Source organism: Colobus angolensis, unplaced genomic scaffold (assembly GCF_000951035.1).
Source record: "Colobus angolensis palliatus isolate OR3802 unplaced genomic scaffold, Cang.pa_1.0 Scaffold33, whole genome shotgun sequence".
NCBI lineage: Eukaryota > Metazoa > Chordata > Mammalia > Primates > Cercopithecidae > Colobus > Colobus angolensis.
In genome coordinates this window covers 1,882,807-1,894,712 of record NW_012116599.1, presented here as the reverse complement: position 1 = coordinate 1,894,712, position 11,906 = coordinate 1,882,807, and the positions used below count along the sequence as shown (strand labels likewise).

At 42.7% G+C, this 11,906-nt stretch overlaps 1 protein-coding gene and 1 pseudogene across 1 annotated transcript in view; one reads left to right on the top strand and one right to left on the bottom strand.

Annotated features, from left to right (window-relative positions):
* The window catches only part of SGPP2 (sphingosine-1-phosphate phosphatase 2), a 102,559-nt gene extending 93,050 nt beyond the window's left edge, over positions 1–9,509 (bottom strand). The window contains exon 1 of the mRNA XM_011951905.1: positions 9,367–9,509. The gene's annotated coding sequence lies outside the window, so the exon portion shown is untranslated. The remainder of the gene's footprint in view (positions 1–9,366) is intronic.
* LOC105518782 lies at positions 3,553–4,368 on the top strand (annotated as a pseudogene).
* Positions 9,510–11,906: the final 2,397 nt, after the last annotated feature.

The following is an 11,906-nucleotide window of genomic DNA, read 5'->3' as shown; positions in this document are numbered from 1 at the left end:
AAGCAGTTGGGACTACAGGTGCCCGCTACCACGCCCAGCTAATTTTTTTGTATTTTTGGTAGAGACGGGGTTTCACCGTGTTTGCCAGGATGGTCTCAATCTCCTGACCTTGTGATTCGCCCGCCTTGGCCTCTCAAAGTGCTGGGATTACAAGCGTGAGCCATTGCGCCCGGCCGCCATTCACCCTTTATGCCTCTTGTCATCAAGATTCCTTGTGGGAACTCTCCAGCTTTTTCTTTGTACTGAGGATTAGGTATAAATACCATAAATATGCTTCAACATTTCAATGATTTTAGACACTGGGGAGGTAGGAGAGTTGGGGAAAATGACCTCAGATAAGACTATGAATTTGTAAGTTGCCATAAAGCTGTGCTATTCAATATGGTATCCATATGTGGCTATTTAAATTTAGTGTAATAAAAGATCCAGTCCCTCAATAGTACCAGTTGCATTTCAAGTGCTCAATAGCCATGTGAGGCTGGTGGCTCCCAATATGGACAGTGCAATACAGAACATATCCATCATCACACAAAATCTCCATTAGATGTGTAGAATGGGAGAGTCTGAGTGTTTTCTCCATCATCCCAGTCAAGCTTTCCTTCACTTACTCTAGGATCAGTACTGTGATTTCCTATACCATCACATTTTTTGCAAATTAAAACAATTTATTAGTAAATTATGAAAGCAGATAATAGTGATAGTTGCACAGCTTTGTGAATGTACTAAAAACCTCTGAGTTGCGTACCTTTATTTATATATTTATTTATGTATTTATTTATTTATTTACTTATTTATTTACAGGGTCTTGCTCTATTGCCCAGACTGGTGTGTAGTGGCACAGCCATAGCTCACCATAGCCTCAAACTCCTGGGCTCAAGCGATCCTCCCACCTTAGCCTCCCAAGTTGCTGGGACTACAGATACTTATCACCACATCCGGGGAATATTTTTTAATTTTTAAAAACTTTTGTAGAAACGGGGTCTCGCTCTAAGCCCAGACTGGAGCACAGTGGTTCAATCACAGCTCACTGAAGCATCAAACTCCTGGGCTTCCAAAGCGTTGGGATTACAGGCATGAACAACTGCGCCTAGCCGAGCTGTATATTTTAAAAGAGTAAACTTCATGGTATATAAGTTATATACCAAGTTAAGAAAATAAAGCCTAATTAGTCAAATATCAAGTAATAATTTTATAACCACCTTGTCAGGTATCGTACAGAGCAGCCCAAATGGTCTTATTCAAATGAAAATCAAGAACCAATTCATTTCTGAAAACAATCTCCATCCTCCAATGGCTCCCAATCATGCTCAGAATAAAGTCCCACTGCACAGCCATGGTCAAGGACTGAGATCTGACCTCTGCTCCTCTCTCCTGCCTCCCTGCTTCTTCTTTTTTATGTTCCAGCCACTCTGGCCTTTGCTTACTGCCTCTTACTCGAGCATATCTTGCACATTCCACCCTCCCGAGCTTTGTCCTAAGCATGCTCTCCTCCTGGTTGACTCCTTCACATCTCTGAGATTCTATCTCCCCCACATGTCTCCATTCAGAGATGCCCTCTCTGGTCCTTACTTCCCTGACTCCATGTCATGACCCTGTTCTTTCTTCTGCACAGCTTGTAGCTCATCTGAAATTCTCTTACACCTTTTTTTTTTTTAAGAGATTGGAGTGGTGGGGGTCTCATTATGTTGTCCAGGCTGGTCTTGAACTCTTGGGGTCAAGCAATCCTCCTGTCTCCACCTCCCGAGTAGCTGGGATTACAGGTGTAGGCCACCATGCCCAGCCTAATTCTCTTACTCTTGTACCTGTTAGTATTTTTCATCTAATCTAGACTTCAAGCTCCTTGAAGGCAAGGACACTGAGGACCTTGTTCCTGCAGAATTCCTGTCATCAGCACAATGGCTGTTGTTCTGTCCACCACGCAGTAAGCATTCAACAAATGCTTGTTGTCTGAAGAGACAGAGAAATAAAAGCGAAGCCTGCCATTAGCACACACTCTGGTTAGAAAGTAGCCATCTACTGGTTCTTAATGACACCCAGGGAAAATACACATACCTGGACTCCACTCCTAGAGCCTGATTTACTAGAGCTGGAGTGAGGTCCAAATTGGCCTGTTTTTTAACAGCTCCATTGTTTGGTCCAATTGCCTCATTTTCAGAGAAGGGAATGAGACTCACACGTGCCTGAGTTTTCAGCTAGTCAAGCAGAAGACTGCTTGTCAAGTCTAAGAAGCTCAGCTATCCAGGAACGAGTCTATGTGTGTTTCTGGTCCTCCATCCCACTGTATCTGTGAAATCCCTGTGGTTCACACTAAGGAAAATCGATTTTGACCCATAGGTCTGAAAGGGACTTTCATAACAGATCACTTCAGAATTTATCACAAGATAGAGTCAAGTTATTCCTGTACTTATTCCTTCTTCACCCAAGCTCTCCTATTATGGTATTGAGGTTTTCACCTTGGCAGAGAGCTGTGAGCACATTTTACCTCGGACGCTTTTCTCCAAAGTCAAATCCAGACAGAAGATATAAAACACTGAACATCAGCAATGGGAACAGCGTCTCTCAAGAGCTCCCTGAGTCATATTTTCCATTATCTTTTTGAGAAAGATAAAAACCACCAGGTTCTCCTCTCTTTATCTTCAGATGCTGGCAGGTTAGAGAGAAAATTTTCTGGTTTGTATTGGCAAAAAAAGTCATGAAGTAAACATGCCTCAATTTTTGAAGGATTCCAAAGGACCTCCTTGCTAGAGAGGAAAATTAAATGGTAATTGTTAACAAAAGAAAAAGATTACAAAATGCATCTGCGCTTTCGGAAATAAACCAAATGTTCTCTAGCACACTTATCAAAAGAGGCAGGTCAGCACCATGGTTAAGAACCTAGGTTTCAATCCTTGCTTTACCATTCACTAGCTGTGTGGCCCTGGACAAGCGAGTTAATCTCGCTGTGCCTCAATTTCCTCAACTATAGAACAGAAAATACAGTTGACCCTTGAACAATGCACGGGTTAGGGGTGCTGACCCCTGTGCAGTCAAAAATCTGCATATAACTTTTGGCTCCCTAAACGCTTTACTACTAATAGCCCACTGTTAACTGGAAGCATTACTTATAACCTAAACAGTCAATCAACACATATTTTATATGTTCTCTGCATTATATACTGTCTTCTTATAATAAAGTAAGCTAGAGAAAAAAATGTTATTAAGAAAATCGTAAGGAAAATATATTTAATATTGATTAGGTGAAAGCAGATCATCACATTTTTTTCCCTTGTCTTCATGGTGAGTAGGCTGAGGAGAAGGAGGAAGAGGAGGGGTTGGTTTTGCTGTCTCAGGGGTGACAGAGGTGGAAGAAAATCTGTTATTGACATTTTGCTGGACTGAGCTGGTTGCCTCCTGTTGTTGTGGAGCTGATTTACTTCATCCCAACTTCTTGATACTTTCACTTCTGGAGGTCATATTTCTCTAAGATCTTCCAGAAAAAAGTCTTAATGCTGCCTTAGCCATTTTTTTCCAGTCCAGCTCTTAAATTTTTTCCTTCTCTTCCCCAGTAATAACATGAGTATGGATCCAGCTTGTCCCCAAAGCCTGCCTTGCTTCGAAGTATCTGATTGTAAAGAATCTTCACTTACGCCTGTGATTTGTGGGCCTGAAGAAAACTATCCATCCTTGCACATGTCTCCCGCTGAGATGCCTCACACTGAGACTGTCTGTCCTCTTCCTTCCTCCACGGATCTGCTTATTCAGGAGAGCCCTGATTCTCCCACCAGTCCCAAAGGCAAACAACCCACTGCTGCAGAGAATAGTGCCCCAAAAAAGGAAGACAAAGTTCCAGTCAAGAAACAGAAGACCAGAACTTTGTTCTCTTCCACCCAGCTGTGTGTACCCATTGATAGATTTCAGAGACAGAAATACCTCAGCCTTCAGCAGATGCAAGAACTTTCCAACATCCTGATCCTGAGCTATAAACAGGTGAAGACCTGGTTCCAGAACCAGAGAATGAAATCTAAGAGGTGGCAGAAAAACAACTGGCCACAGAATAGCAATGGTGTGACTCAGGCCTCAGCACCTACCTACCCCAGCCTCTACTCTTCCTACCACCGGGAATGCCTGGTGAACACGACTGGGAATCTTTCAATCTGGAACAACCAGACCTGGAGCAATTCAAGCTGGAGCAACCAGAGCCTGAACATCCAGTCCTGGGGCAACCACTCCTGGAACACTCAGACCTGGTGCACCCAGTTCTGGAACAATCAGGCCTGGAAAAGTCCCTTCTCTAACTGTGGAGAGGAATCTCTGCAGTCCTGCATGCAGTTCCAGTCAAATTCTCCTGCCAGTTTGCCTTGGAAACTGCTTGGGAAAGCCATAATGTAATAAAGCAGACAACTAGGTATTTTAGTACTCCACAAACCATGCAACCTGAAGATGTGTGAAGGTGAGTGAAATTGATATTACTCAATTTGACTCTGGGCACTGACTGAATCCTTCCTCTCCCCTCCTCCCCTCCCTCATAGGATTTTTCTTTTTTGGAAACCACATGTTCTGATTTCCATTATGCCTATCCAGTCAATTTGATGGAGGGTGGGGTATGGCTGGAGCCTAATCAGAGAGGTTGCTTTCTTTTTTCCTATTGGATCTTCCTGGAGGAAAGACATTTTAATAACCTTGGCTGCTAAGGACAACATGATAGAAGCTGTCTCTGGCTATAGATAAGGAGATCTAATACCAGTTTGGATATCTTTAGGGTTTAGAATCTAACCTCAAGAATAAGAAATAAAAGTACAGATTTATGTGGAAAAAAAGAAAATCTGTTATTAGTGATCCCACACAGTTCAGATCCATGTCACTCAATGGTCAGCTGTACTTATTTTACAGAGCTGTGAAAATTAAATGCATCGATGCATGAGAAGCATTTAGACAGTGCCTGACATACAGAAAGTGCTGAGTAAATAAAAGTTCTTGATGATAGTAATAATGATGACTCCACCCATCAGCATTAAGCAACTGCTAGGCAATGAATTTCCATGTATCTTTGCTACCAGGCTCAGTAAACATGAAAAAATATTTTTATATGTATAGATCTTTTCCCTTCTCTTCCTTCCTTTGATTAAGAGTTTGACATTTGTCTTTCTTTACTTTTAGTCCCCTTGCATTGCCATCAATCTACAAACCGAGGCACAAAGCTATGGGGAGCCTGTGGTCAGTAGGAAAGTCTAGCAAGCGTCGGATACAAGGAAGGCTAGCTGGAGATGGCTGTGCCTCACAACACAGCCCAGGGCTCAGCACATCAGTCCTTCAGACATCTGCTCTGCAGTTTCTCAGTCAGCCACGCAGAGCGTGTAGGGTTTAGGTGCTTTGGGCACAAAAATAATTCTGCACACACTTATGAGACCAGACAAAGAGGCAGCTGGAGCATCTCATGTGTGGTGACATACTTTCTAAATGATTAATATGACTTTCAAAGTATTCACCATCAGTGGGGTAAGAAGTAGATTATATCCACCTGCCCTTTTTTAGGTCACATGAAGAAACTAAGCTAATCATTTTACAGAGCACTTTTTTTTCCCTTCAAAATATATCTCCAGATGATTGATTTCATAGGAACTTTGAAAACTGTTTCTGCAAAGTTTGGTTTTAGTGGGGAGTTTTGTTTGGTTAAGTCTCTGATTATAGTTTTTTTTTCTTTTTGTATGGTTTTTATTCATTTGCTACTTTTCATTAAAAGCAAAGAAATGGGGGAAGGGAATGTTGGAATTCCAGTTAATTAAGACAATAAAAACGCATTATCCATTTGGTCAAAATAAATTTTCTATATTATGAAGGAAATTCACAAAGAGGTTGCTGTTTATAAATGAATATGAAGTAAACATTAAATAGTTAAAAAAGAAGAAAATAAAAAGAAACCCATTACCCTATTCATCCAGAGAGCTCTTGGAACTAAAGAAATGCTTTCATCAGAGTTTGAGTTCTAGGATGCATGGGAAAGCCAGTGAGAAAAGTGAGGCTCTCTTCCTGTCTTTCTCTCAAACGTGACAAAGGCTTGGTACCAACCCCCTTTTCAAACCTCAGGATTTGGTCTGGGAGTGGCAGGGAAGATGTGGCATCTGAGGTAGAACCTCCCCTCCAGGTTCCCATTAGGTCGTCTGCCAGTTGTGTCTCCCTCAATGCACTTTTTTGTTCAAGAGAATGCACCATCGGTAAGCAATCCGATTCACACCTGAATCACTGCAGCTGCGGATCCTGGAAGAAACTGATCTTACTGCTTTTGGAGGTGGAGTGTGTCTACCTGCCTGAGGATAACAACTGTTTCACCCTCAGCTATGTCCAGTTGATTTCTGCAATGATATCGATAGAAACTAACAATATCTATAGAAAATGATAGCCTAATTGATGGGAAGAGAAAAGAAGAGAAAGATGATTATTTGGAAAATTTCCACAAATGGCTATGCTGCTGCTAAAAGGAACTTCAACAATGTTAAAGCCATTAGTCCCGGGAAGGGCAGACTCTTTAAGCTGCTTGGTGCAAATGAGAAGATGGATGTTATTCAGGCAATGGCTGATGTCACCTCCATCTGCCAGGCACGGTCTGCTAGTAAATAACGTGGGGTGCCAGAACAGTGAGTGAGTGCTTTCTTCGTCTCAGAGGAGGCAGAAATGTTTGATGCTGCAGGACAGGACACAGTCTATATTTCAGATTCTAGTTTCGCTTTAGTGGATGATTCCTTTTAGATTGAAGCACATGAAATTGACAATATTTGATTATTGTCGATACATAAAAATGTCATTTTCTTATGGTTCAGCTCATAAATGTAAATATATAGGTTTTCCATTTTAAAAGACAAATTCTGCCACCTCAAACCCGTGTCTGAACTTGGAGAGATGCTCATTCCCCTACTTGCTAGAAGGGCCAACAGACCAAGGTGACCTCACAGATCAGAGGTCACAAACAAGCGCCCTGCACATAGAATTATGACCCACAGATCTGTGTTCGCCTTGATACACACATAACTGGCTCTTAAAATGTTAGTTGCCAGAATTTTAAAACTCCCCAGATTTCATACCGCCCTTGAAAATCAGCTTGGCAACAGTGTGCATTCCCACAGGCCTTGTGATAAGAAGTGGCTAACATGGTGAAACCCCGTCTCTACCAAAAATACAAAAAATTAGTTGGGCATAGTGGGGGGTGCCTATAGTCCCAACTACTTCGGAGGCTGAGGCAGGAGAATCACTTGAGCTCAGAGGCGGAGGTTGCAGTGAGTTGAGACTGCACACTGCACTCCAGCCTGGGTGACAGAGTGAGACTTCATCTCAAAAAAAAAAAAGAGTTGGCTGACCAGAGTAAAGCCTGTGTCCTTAGGATGAGGCATGTGTTCTCCAAGTTCATCAAACTTGTAAACCTGACCATTTTTGCTTTTCACCTGGCCCAGGTGGTCTTTTCAGTCCTAGGTTAACTAAATGAATTTGCGTTTGTATGTCCTGACCTAAAATGGCAAAGCCTGCAATCAAAATGTCAAAAAGTGGATGATGTTCTGACCAGTTCACTGTGATCTCTTTTCCCTTCTCCACATAGCAGCCCCGCCCCCAATGTCTTAGAGAAGGTTCATTTGGTTACAAGGACCAGATGGGTAGAAAGGGAGAGAGACAAGACAGAACGCACAGTGGGAAGGCAGCATCTGTAGTAACCTCGCAAACAAGAACATGTTTTCAGAATCTCCACAGACGGGAATTCTACAACCTTTCTCTGTAATCCAGTCCTAATGCGGAGCAACCTTCACGGTCAGGAAATTCTGCCATAAATAACCCAAATCCTTCATGCAGCTTAAACCCATTTCCTCTTACTCGCTGCTCACTGGAGATGGGGAACAGCTGGTCACCGTTCTCTGTACCAAGTCCTTTGTCAACTGGATGATTGGATTCTGGCTCTGGACTGCTGTCATAATTAGGAGCCTGACCGGTTCCATATTGTGCTGTCTGCAAAAGCATGTAAAATGGGAAGATAAAATTTTGAGCATGCTGTGCTTCAGAAATATGCCATCAGGTGAACACAGTGCCTTATCATGTCGCCAGGCTGTTCACAATTTATAAACTTGTGAATGTGAGATTTCTGCGTGGAAAAACGTGTCTTTCTGAGGCTAGTTCTGCAATGTAAGCATAACAGAAAATAATGCAAAGAGTTTCTAAACACTATCAGCAAAAACAACACAGTGTTTATTAAGCATTTCCTGTGCTCCCATTATCTGCCTTATCTCACATGCTCTTCACTATAACACAGTAGAAACTTTGCAGGTGGGGAAACTCAGTCCCATAGAGGTTAACTTGCCCATGTTTATGCACCAACAAGTGGGAGAGGAAGTGTGCAAACCCAATCAGTCAGACTCCAGAGCCTGTGCTCTTTTCAACCATCCCTCCAGCTTGCACACAAAGCAGGTGCTGGTATGTCCCACATGGCTCATGGCATGGTGGGGTACAGTCCTTTTGTCTGAACAATAACACTTGGCCAGCAGAGACCAAGAAGTCATGGTAAAAATCATGCATTGAGTGTTCCTGATGCAGAGCAAAGATAAAACTCCAAAGAGCTTTATGGTACAGAGCTTGAATTCTTCTCACCGAGTCCCATGAGAGACTCCAGCTCTCCACTTAGATGCAGACACTAAATGTTTCCCCTATTCCCAGCTGCATGATGTATTCCCAAGCATGTGCTTTGGAGTCCAACCTAGATCATAAGCCAGGTTCTGCCGAATACTACCCGGTCACTTGGGATTCTGGCTGGCCTGCCTCGGTGTCCTTGGCAATAAAATGGTGACAGCAGAAATTTCTTCGTGGTGTCAGAAATACATATGTCTTGCTCTCTCTATCCTCTTGTTTAACTATAAGTTTTCTTGCTGTGCTTATTTCTACTGACATTATTTGTTATGTGCCCCTCTGGTTATTTTTTTTACCTCCTTCAGTAATCTGAGCTCAGCATTGAAGAGGCTTTGCCTGTTTTACTCACCACTGTATTCCCAGTGCCTAACTCAGTGGCTGGCACATAGTAAACACTCAATAAATATTTGTAGAATGACTAGGTTCTCATTTAGGAAAATTACATGAGTTAAATGAAACCATCTATGTATAATGTAGTAAAGCATAGTTCTTCTCACTTCTTATAGGGTTTTCTCCTTCAAATGGAATAATCTGTTATTTAACTTTTGTACATCTGATTAATCAACCTCTGTTCCCTCTATGGTTCTGCAACTGTCACTCTAATCTTCTCTTTTATCATGAAGCCTTGGCCCAGATATCGGGGTTCTTTACTGCCTACAACAAAACCTCCTGAATGCCCAGTAACTCAATTTCTCAAAGCATAGCACACAGACACTATTCATTGCTTACCGGACACTACCCACTTTCTTGTGACTTGTTAGCAGAACTCAGACTCAGGCCAAACCTCAGGCAATAGCGCGAGTCAGTCTGGCAATTCAACTTCCTCCTTTCCCAACATCCTTTGCAATTAGGGGTGGCCATGACACTCAGTCTTGTCAGTGAGAAGTAGGGAGGTGCGTGGGTCAGGGGCAAGATCTCCTGGATATGCTTTTGTTTTCTTTATAAAAAGGATACAGGCAGCCATCCCTACTCCACCTTGCTCCTAGCTGGAACATGGTTCTGATATCAGAAGCAACAGCAGCTATCTTAGCATATGAGGCAACAAGCCAACAGGTCAAACATGGAGGAGCATAAAGAAAGAGGCAGCTTGAGTCTTTGATGATATTGTGGAGCAGCTGAACAAATGTCAGCATCCACCAGCCTCTAACCTCTTGTTCTATGAGAAAAAAATAAAAATGTCAAGCAACTATTAACAGGGATTATGACACCTATAGCAGCAAAAATTTCTTTACTACTGAGTTTGCAGACTTCCTTTATGACTTAATCTTTCTTTTTTCCATGTTTTCTCATTTATTTCAATAACATCACCATGATCATGCCCCAAATCCTTCAGGCTCCAAATGTTGAGTTATGATTGGATACGAAGGACAAAAAAGGCATCCATCTCTGAGTCCTGTCAATCTGTTCAAAATGGCTCAATCAAATGAATAAGGATATCTACATTAAATATTTATTCCAGTGTTTACATCAGCCAAAAATGGAAAGGATCTTAATTGGCTGGCAGAGATAAATCATGATGAATAATGAACAGCAAATGAAATAATGATTAAAGTTTTGTACATGAATGTTTATTAATGTGGAACAAAGCTAAAGATGGACTTATACATTAGAAAATTAAGCTGGAAAACCATATTTTTATTAAATATGGATACAACTTATGCATAGAAAACATCATCTAGAAAGCTATTCCCCAGGATAGCAACAAGTAACCCTCAGGGTTCTGGGTACTCGGATTGACTGTTACATTGAAAACTTCTGACTACTTATAGTTCCTACATTAAAAACATACTGCTTGTGCAATAACAAAAAGAGGTTTTCTTGGGTTCTTTGTTTGTTTTGTGTTTGTTGTCTCTGACTCATCCCTGTCTCTCCACTCTCCCGACATTACCAGCAACCAAGAAATCCAAGGTGACTGAAGTCACCACCTTCCAATGACTCCTCCACCTCTTATTTCTCACTATTTCAACCTCTACCATACTCAGCTCCCTCATCACCAACACTCTTCAGGCTACCCCCTGATTTAAAATGAACAATGACTGGTTTCTCTAGGTATAAGCCCCCAGAGTGTTCACCTAGCATTCAAGGGCAGATTGAGTAGACCCGTGACTTTATCTCCACTCGTTCCTCTGCTCTTGTCAGTCCCCAAATGTTCCTGCCACATGGCACATTTAATCCCACCTCTGGTTCTTTGCTCTGTAGTTCTGCCCTTCTGGAATGTTCTCTCCAACTCTTCTGACAATCCGAACGCTTTACATTCTGCAAAGCCCACTACAGCCTTTCTCATCAGCCTAGGTCAAGCAGGAAACTCCTGGGCTGGTACCCGGATGATGAGGCAGGCAGTAGATCCATCTAAGCCTGGCATTGGGAGGATTCAGAGGAGAGGACATCTAAGGCTTCTGGGTCTGCAGAGCAGGCGCAGAAGAAGAAGACTTCACACCTAATTGCTAGTCGTCAGCCTTTTCCACACACCCTCCCATTGGGAACCACAGCTCTGTATGGTCTAATCGTTCCAAAGTGATTCTGAGCCTCCCCTCTGGGGCCTGCTGCCTACATCGGGGGCATTAGACGGAGCATCCTAGTCCTAAGGGCAGCACAGTCCTTCTCCCTCAGGAACCCTGGCTGTTCTCCTTCTTTCTGGAATGTCTAGGCCAGGAGTACTGCATTCAAATGCCTATGTGGGTCAAGCAAGTGGTATGAGTCAGCAAAGCAACTGCAGGTGTGGGACAAGAGAGAGTCCCGGGGACTGAGGGAGTTGCTATGGCGCAAGGAAGCAGCTGGAACTGGAAAGCAACCTCTTATGATTATGCAGGAATGCAAACCAGTGCTGCTACAGCTCCCATTTTCTCGAAGAACAGAAGGCAGAAAGTTTAGAAAGGCTCCACTAGTAAAACCATGTGTGCACGAAGTATGTCTGTGGTCAGTGTTTGGTCCAACAAGTCCTGGTTTGTGACCCCCAGCTCTGAGGTTCAAGGAGCTCCAAGTTCAGCAAGGCCAGGTTTCAGCAGCAGCAGCAGCAATTAGTTACTATCTTCACCTTACATGGGATGATCGTTACCCATAGGGGCTCCACAGAGGTGGCCTTATTCTCGTAACTTTGCCCAGAGTCAAGGACCTCTAAAGGATCTTCTCTTCCTGGTCCCTGGACAGTTAACTGTCTCCTGGGTTGGGGTCTGGCCAGGGACTAATTGGAGTCTGGATGCCTGCATGCTCAAAGTTTTATCTTATTACCCATGCTCACAATTTATTTTACCATCTTAAAATTCTCTTAG